Source organism: Magnolia sinica, chromosome 4 (assembly GCF_029962835.1).
Source record: "Magnolia sinica isolate HGM2019 chromosome 4, MsV1, whole genome shotgun sequence".
Lineage (NCBI taxonomy): Eukaryota > Viridiplantae > Streptophyta > Magnoliopsida > Magnoliales > Magnoliaceae > Magnolia > Magnolia sinica.
In genome coordinates, this window is record NC_080576.1 from 65410876 (window position 1) to 65419163 (window position 8288).

At 40.7% G+C, this 8288-nt stretch overlaps 1 non-coding gene across 1 annotated transcript; it reads right to left on the reverse strand.

The window, feature by feature from the left end:
• Positions 1 to 234: 234 nt before the first annotated feature.
• LOC131244872 (small nucleolar RNA R71) lies at positions 235 to 340 on the reverse strand. Its single transcript, XR_009170644.1, has one exon. It is a non-coding gene; the product is annotated as a small nucleolar RNA R71 (small nucleolar RNA).
• Between the last annotated feature and the right edge of the window lie 7948 nt (positions 341 to 8288).

Below are 8288 nucleotides of genomic sequence, written 5' to 3' on the forward strand. Positions count from 1 at the left end.
CATGGGCTTGAATCTGAAGAACCATATCTACATTTGAAAGAGTTTGATGAGATCAGAGCCACTTTATATTTTCAAAATGTGTCTGAGGACACAGTTAGGCTGAGACTCTTTCCTTTTTCCTTAAAAGAGAAGGCTAAGAAGTGGTTACATTCACTGCGTCCTAGATCCATTGGCACATGGAATGATATGCAAAGGAAATTTATAAAGAAATTCTTTCCACATCATAAAATGATTACCCTTAGAAAAGCAATCATGAACTTCACCCAAAAGGAGGATGAAACTTTTACCAATGTTGGGAATGATTCAAGGATTTGGTCAGTTCATGCCCACAACACGATTTTGAAACGTGGCACATTACAAACTTTTTCTATAATGGACTGACACCTTCCATGCGCCAAATGGTCGAGACAACGTGTAATGGAGAATTCATTAATAAAAATGTCAACGAGGTATGGGATTACCTTGATAGTCTTGTTGAAAAAACACAATCATGAGATTATTACCCAAAATCGAACACCACGTCTAGGCCAACTCAATTAAAGGAGAAAGGTGGATTGTATCTCTTGAAAGAAGAGGATGATCTCAAGTGTAAAGTGACTACGCTCATAAGGAAAGTTGAGGCCATGGAAGGAAAGAAGGATAAGGTTAATGAAAGTGTTTGCGGCATCTGTGATTGCAACATTCATACAACTGAAAATTGTCCTACAATACCCGCCTTTCGAGAAGTGTTGAATGAACAATCCAATGCCGTAAATAATTATCAAAGACCTTTCAATGGACCAACCTCTAATACATACAATCTTGGTTGGAAAAATCATCCAAACTTTAGTTGGAGAAATGGACAAACTGCTACCCCTCAAAGTTTCTTCAATCAAAATCCAAATTAGGAGAAACCTCAAGAAGAACCGGTTCAAAATTCCATGCAAGAGCTGACCCAGGCAATGCGAGACTTTATGCAAAAGATGGATTCACGTATGATGGTTATAGAAAAGGGGATGCTTCCTGCATAACCGCTCCCCAATCCTAAACCGCATTACGAGATAAGTGATCCCAGCTCTTCAAATCAAATGGGGCACGCTGAATCCATCACCACTCTTAGGAGTGGGAAGATCATTGATAAAACCCTCCCGGTTAGGCCCAAAAAGCCTCAAGAACCAGAAGAGGACAACAATAATGGATCTAGTGAGACCCCACAAAAATTAGAACCGGAACTTCTAAAAAAGCCAGTTGCTTCATTTCCCCAACGGTTGGTTGCACTAAAACCTCTCTCTAACTCTCAGGATATCCTAGAGGTGTTGAAACAAGTGAAAGTCAATATTCCTCTACTTGATGTCGTAAAACAGATACCTTCATATGCCAAATTCCTGAAAGACTTATGCACGACCAAACGACGACAGAGTATTCAAAAGAAGATCTTCTTGACCGAGAAAATAAGTGTCATCCTAAAGCAAGACGTGCCACAGAAATTCAAAGATCCTGATAGCCCAACCATATCATGTGTAATCGAGGACCATCGAATTGATCATGCACTTCTTGACTTAGGAGCGAGCGTTAATCTGATTCCTTACTCGGTATACAAACAGTTAAGTTTGGGTGAATTAAAACCCACCCTAACCATACTACAACTTGCTGATTGCTCTGTTCGTGTACCAAGAGGGATAATTGAGGATGTGTTGGTCCAAGTTGATAGATTTTATTACCCTGTAGATTTTATCATCCTAGACATCGAACCCATCAATAACATGAGCACTTAGATTCCCGTCATTCTTGGTTGCCCATTTCTTGCTACTTCAAACGCAATTATCAATTGTAGGAATGGTGTCATGACTATGTCCTTTGGGAATATGACATTGGAGTCAAATATCTTTTTCTATAACGGCAGAAACTTAGAGGATGATAACGATTTCCACGACATTAACAAGATTGACTCTTTAGTGGAAGATACGACACCTCTGACCTTATCCTCTGACCCCCTAGAGATGTGCCTGGCCCACTCCCATGATTTTAATGATGACATGAGTAGGGAGATGTGTGCCTTGCTTGATACTGCACTGGTACTTGAAGTTAACCGGTGGAGGCCACAATTTGAAGAGTTGCCCCAAACTGATGTAATGCGTCTACCGTCTAACCTCAAGCCGCCGAAGCTTGACCTAAAACCTTTGCCCTCTGATTTGAAATATGTCTATTTAGGTCAAGATGAGACATACCCGGTGGTGATCTCTACCCACCTGGAGAAAGAACAAGAGAGTATGTTTATATCTACTCTCATTGAGCATAAGAGAGCCCTTGGATGGACGATAGCGGACCTCAAGGGGATCGACCCCTCGATTTGTACTCATCGCATATATCTTAAGGATAATGCTAAGACCAGTCGGCAATCACAACGTAGACTAAATCCAAACATAAGGGAAGTGGTTAAGGCCGAGGTTCTTAAACTATTAGATGTGGGTATCATATACCCCATATCCGATAGTCAATGGGTGAGTCCAACTCAGGTGGTTCCTAAGAAGTCCGGGATCACCATCGTAGCCAATGCCAATAATGAACTCGTGCCAACTAGAGTTACTACTGGTTGGAGAATGTGCATTGACTATAGGAAGCTGAATACCGTCACAAGGAAGGACCACTTTCCTTTGCCCTTCATTGATCAAATCTTGAAAAGGCTAGCTGGTCATTCTTATTACTGTTTCCTTGACGGGTATTCGGGCTACAATCAGATTGAAATCGCTCCTGAGGATTAGGAAAAGACCACATTTACATGTCTCTATGACACCTTTGCCTACAGAAGGATGTCATTCGGATTATGTAATGCCCCTGCCACCTTTCAGCGATGTATGACGAGTATCTTTTCTGACATGGTGGGGAAATATCTAGAGGTCTTCATGGATGATTTCTCTGTTTTCGGTTCATCTTTCAGCAAGTGTTTAGAAAGTCTTAAATGTGTGCTGAAAAGATGTGAAGAGAAGAACTTAGTACTTAATTGGGAGAAGTGTCATTTCATGGTTCATAAGGGAATTATCCTTGGACATATTATCTTGTCCAAAGGAATCGAGGTGGATAAGGCAAAAATCGATCTTATCTCTAACCTACCTCCACCCAAGAACATTAGAGACGTGCGATCCTTCTTAGGACACGCAGGATTTTACAAGCGATTCATAAAGGACTTTAGTCTCCTCTCTCGTCCTTTATGTAATCTACTTCAAAAGGATGCACCATACGAGTGGACTGAGCCATGTTAGGAAGCTTTCACTAATCTTAAGGGCATGTTGACTAGTGCACCCATCATACAACCACCCGACTGAAGCATTCCTTTTGAACTTATGTGTGACGCTTCTGATTATGCTCTTGGAGCGGTTCTAAGTTAGAGAAAAGATAAAAGGCCCTACGTCATTCATTACGCGAGTAGGACACTAAATCCTGCCCAAGTGAACTACTCGACTACGAAAAAGGAACTCTTAGCCGTAGTGTTCGCCTTGGACAAATTTAAGTCCTACTTAATCGGATCCAAGATCATTATCTACATAGACCATGCGGCACTTAAGTATCTTCTTTCTAAGAATGATTCTAAGCCCTGCCTGATACGATGGATCCTCTTACTCCAGGAATTTGACCTAGAAATAAAAGATAAAAAGGGAGTAGAGAACGTAGTGGGTGACCATCTTTCTCGCCTTAATCCCTCCGATTCCCTTGAAACGACACATATCAATGACATGTTTCCTGATAAACAATTGTTCAGAGTCTCTCATTCACCTTGGTTCGCTGATATTGCTAATTACCTTGCCACAGGTTCCATACCGACACATTGGACTGCGCAAGATAAGAAGAAATTTTTCACCAAGGTACGTAACTTTTTCTGGAATGATCCTTATTTGTTTAAATATTGCCCAGACCAAATCCTGAGGAGATGTGTACCAGACGATGAGCATCAGAGTGTCATCTCCTTTTGTCACTCACAGGCCTGTGGTGGTCACTTTTCTACTAAAAAGACCACTGCCAAGATTTTGCAGTGTGGCTTTTACTGGCCCACTATGTTCAGGGATACTCATGAATTTTGCAAAGCTTGTGAGCGTTGTCAGAAATTGGGAGAGTTGTCCCGTTGAAATATGATGCCCTTGAATCCCATTCTTATCATCGAAGCATTTGACTGCTAGGGCATCGATTTCATGGGACCATTCCCCCAATCATTTGGAAATATGTATATTTTGTTCGCCGTAGATTATGTCACTAAATGGGTCGAAGCAATCCCGTGCCGAAATAATGACCATCGCACGGTCATTAAATTCTTAAAAGAGAACATCCTTTCGCGGTTCGGGACGCCTCGAGTCATCATTAGTGATGGGGGCTCACACTTTTGTAATAGACCATTCGAGAGCTTAATGAAGAAATACGGTATCTCTCGTAAGGTAAGCACCCCATACCATCCACAGACAAGTGGACAAGCTGAGATTTCCAATAGGGAACTCAAATATATCCTAGAGAAAACAGTTAACCCTGATCGTAAGGATTGGTCAATCAAATTGGCCGATGCCTTATGGGCATACCGTACTGCTTTTAAACCCCTATTGGAACGTCTCCCTTTAGACTTGTCTATCAGAAAGCCTGTCACTTGCCTGTGGAGTTGGAACATAAAGCGTACTGGGCGATTAAAAATCTGAACTTTAATCTGGACAACGCTAGCTCGCTACGTAAACTTCAATTAAATGAACTTGAAGAAATCCGGAACGATGCGTACAAGAACTTGAGAATTTACAAAGACAGAATGAAGGTGTTTCATGACCAACGTATTCTACAAAAATCATTCACACCTGGTCAAAAAGTCCTTTTATATAATTATCGATTACATCTCTTTCTAGGTAAGCTTCGATCTCGTTGGACTAGCCCTTACATTATGGTCACTGCATATCCTCATGGGGCCGTTGAGATAAGAGATCCTGACAATGGCAAGGAGTTTAAAGTAAATGGACATCGCTTAAAGCCATTTGTCGAGAAATTTGATTCAGAGGACATGTCCATGCCTTTGACTGCTCCTGTTTACCAGGATTGATCTCCTAGTCTGATGGAGGTATAGGTAGGTTTATCGCTTTCATATGACTATGGTAGTTTACTTTATTTATCTGGCTGAAGATGGTAAACTTAGCACTCTTGGGAGGCAACCCGGCCTTTTATTTTATTTTATTTTAGTTAGTTCAAATGTTTGTGGGTAACATTGCTGCAAACCCTCACGAGACTACAACTCGTCCACTAGGGGCAACCTAGGGGTTTAAAGGCTTGTTGCATACGCTAAATGCAATCGAGAGCACCTGTGAAAGTGGTGTAAGTAGGATTTTATTTTTGTTTTACTTCTGTTGGTTTCTCTCTTGTGCTGACCTGCTCTTACGTAGATATTTTTGGAAAACTTCTTGATTCTTTCGCCCAGGTACTATCTTTCCATCACTCTTATATTTTCGTTGTCCCATGTGCATTGCATGCTTATTTCTTTTACATTGAGGACAATGTAGATTTTAGGTTGGGGGTGGGAGATTAGGTTTCCTAATCAGTGTTTTCTTGGTCTTGAGCAAAAATTGTGAAAATTTTTATTTATTTTATTATTTTTTTTTTTTTTGAATTCCTTGTGAATTTCAAGATAAGTAATGTTGGTAATTTATGACTCTTGGATTCAGTATCTTTTAGATTTCACAATTAAGTTTTGAATTGTTAATCCAGAATTAAAAGTTGTAAACATTGATTGAGTCATGATTTCACAAAATACATCTCGCTTGCACATTAAGGGTTCAGTTCGATATTGAAGGATTAACTTGGTAATCACTAAACATGAAAGGAACCAACTTGGGAAATTGAATGGATTGAGTGAACAGTCTTTACCATAGGTTTGCTCCCTATAGGTGAGGATTTGATTCCCCATGGATGATATTTGAAAAAGAGTGGGTGTGAAGTCTTTACCATAGGTTTGCTCCCTATAAGTGAGGATTTGATTCCCCTTCTTGACGTTACTTTTAATAGAAAAAATAAAAATTAAAAGAATGAAAAGATGATGTGTGAGGCAAGTTTTAGTTATCATGAATTCTCTTATTGGTTACCAATGATATCCTTAAATAGAAAAGTGAATTTTAATGTTGATAAGTCGAGATTAGACTATACATCCATGGAATTCAATGTTTAGAATTATTCTAATTGATGGACTAATACTTTGAACTTAATTATGAAGTTTACCGTGTGCTTGAGTCTAGGAGAGAATTATGCCCAACGATTCATGGATCTTAGATTTTTTGTATCTGAATCGTTTTTCAAAATACCACTTGGTTTCATATAAATTGTCATGTAATTCTCAACTTATTTTTCGCATACTTTGCTTGGGACTAGCAAAATGCTGGTTGGGGGTTGTGTTGAGGGTCAAATATTACATATCAAACCCCAGTTATTGCCTGATTTTATGTACATGATAGTGCTTAACGTCGTATTTTAATTGTGTTTTTATTACAGGATGTAATCAGGAGCGTGGACTGAAAAATAGCACTAAAAGCATGGATTTGACACTCCGAAGTCACCAGAGCAAGGGACGCACTCCAGAGAACCAAGACTGAAGAATTTACATGCCAGGGATCCGAGAAAATCAAGTCATTTACGTTAAAGTGGCCTGAAAGTTAGTCAGAATGCAAGATCACTGGGTTTCCATCATCTGTTCGGCTTGAAACTTTATACATGGCTTGAGGACCAAAAACTAACTGTACATGTCAAGTTTCAGCCATTGGATCCCTTTGGAAGTGGCCCAATGGAGAGATCAGCCCATAAATCAGTGATTTGGGGCCCGCCTAGTATCTGAAAATGCGTCAATTTTGGTTTCAACTCCTTCAATGAGGTAGCAAAATAGATGGACGGAGCAGATTTCTCTTGAACATCACTATGGGCCCCACATGTATATTGCATGTACACAGGGTACACGAGCACGAGAGGTACACCAGACTGGGATCCGGTCAAAACTCGGTTTGACCGAGTTTCCTTCTCAAAATAGGAAACCATGTTTCCTGTGGCGTGAAACAGAGCCGCGGTTGGACTCTTGTGGGCCACCACCGTGCGTCGAAGGTCCGATCCGGACTGTCCATTGGAATCTCACCAATCCTCTTATCACCACCTAGGTGACACAATTCTAGGAAATAGCGATGATGGGTTCCTAACCTTTCAAACACAGATCAGATGGACGTAAGATCAAGTAGGTGGGCCATATCAAAATCACTCTAAAACCATTCATTCCCACTCGAAATCTCTCCAAGAAGCTAATCGATGGAGTGGATTTTCTCGCCGACGCTGAACACGAGCCCACTAATCATCACAGCGCAACTCTTCTGCACAAGCCATGCATCCGTGAAAATCGGACGCGATTTGACGCTATGGCCCACCAGAATGGCTCATTCGATCGATCTGGACCGTCCATATGAAAGCCAAGGAAGAGTCGACCAGTGCCACGATGCCAAATTCCAAGGACATACCGCTCATGTTCTACAATTTTCGTCAAAATGCAAGTCAGTTTGCATTATGTTCTGCTACGAAAGGTGTCGCGCACGCTGCCGTGCGTAAACAGTACTTGCGCATTCTCCACTGTCGGAAAACCAACTCCAGCCACCGTCTGCAGGACTGATAAAAGGAGAGAGAGAACGTGGGAGGAAGGATCGCGGCTTGGGTGCTTGAACAGTTGGACGTGAGCAGAGAGGGAGAAAGTAGAGTTATTTTTTTTCTTTTTCTTTTCTTCTTTTTTTCTGTTTATTTTGGATTTAGCCTAATCATGGTCGGCTAAACCTCTTAGTTAGGGCTAAGAGGTGAAGCTTGTGGCGTAATGGGATTGACTCTATGCCTTTGATTTATGCTAGACTGACTAAGGTTGATTTTTAGTTCAATTAAAAGGAATATTTTTATTTTTTTCTTATGGTTTGTTGTGACTGAAATTACAATAGATCTGTGATGACTTTGAGTATTTCTTCCTCTTTTTGATGATTATGACGTCAAGAAGCCCTGTTGTTCACCATCGTCTCATGGGCATAGTTGGATGACTGTACCCTTCTTAACCTTCATGCATTGTTGATTGGTTGGTAATTAGTTTAATTCTGTTGTTTGCTTTGTCTCCTGGGCATGGTTTGGTGATGGAATCCATTCTAATTCATATACCTTTCATCTCGTGAAAACTAGATCAAGTAAGTTCAGTTTAATTTCCATGATTCTTGATGCAGGCATAAGATCTCCCTGATCTCTACAAGTGGATCCTCTGAATCCCTAGTTTCCTTCCTCTGAATCCCTAG